The following is a 477-nucleotide window of genomic DNA, read 5'->3' on the forward strand; positions in this document are numbered from 1 at the left end:
CTCGCGTTTAATTACTTCGTAATTGATCGAGAACCACGAGTGGTGGAGAGCGAGGGAAACGCGCGATGGCGCCTCCGGGTGACAGCTTGCCGAGAGGAGATCCAGGCACGGCCGTGCCCCCCTCCTCTGGCGGGGCCCCCACGGCCAGCGAGGGGCTCAGGGCCAGCAGTGCCAGAGCAGGGATGGACAGCAAGGGACAGGGCAGGGCTGCCCCTTCCTTATTATACTGAGCAAGGCTGAGAATAATTTCTTATTCTAAACTACTTTTTGCAGTGTTGTATCTGCAAAGGTAACCCAGTGCAGGAGGAAAATGTGAATATGAAATTATTGTGCAATTTGTGCCCGCAAACAAAATCATTCCATAAGAGAGGTGCTGAATCCAGACATCCGTACAAGCGATGCCAAGAAAACACGGGGCCCTCTAAGGAATGGAGCAATGCCCAGTTAGGGCAGGGTAACACCACCACTAACAGCCTT

The sequence above is a fragment of the Egretta garzetta genome, unplaced genomic scaffold (genome assembly GCF_000687185.1).
Source record: "Egretta garzetta isolate BGI_Z169 unplaced genomic scaffold, ASM68718v1 scaffold425, whole genome shotgun sequence".
Classification (NCBI taxonomy): Eukaryota; Metazoa; Chordata; class Aves; order Pelecaniformes; family Ardeidae; genus Egretta; species Egretta garzetta.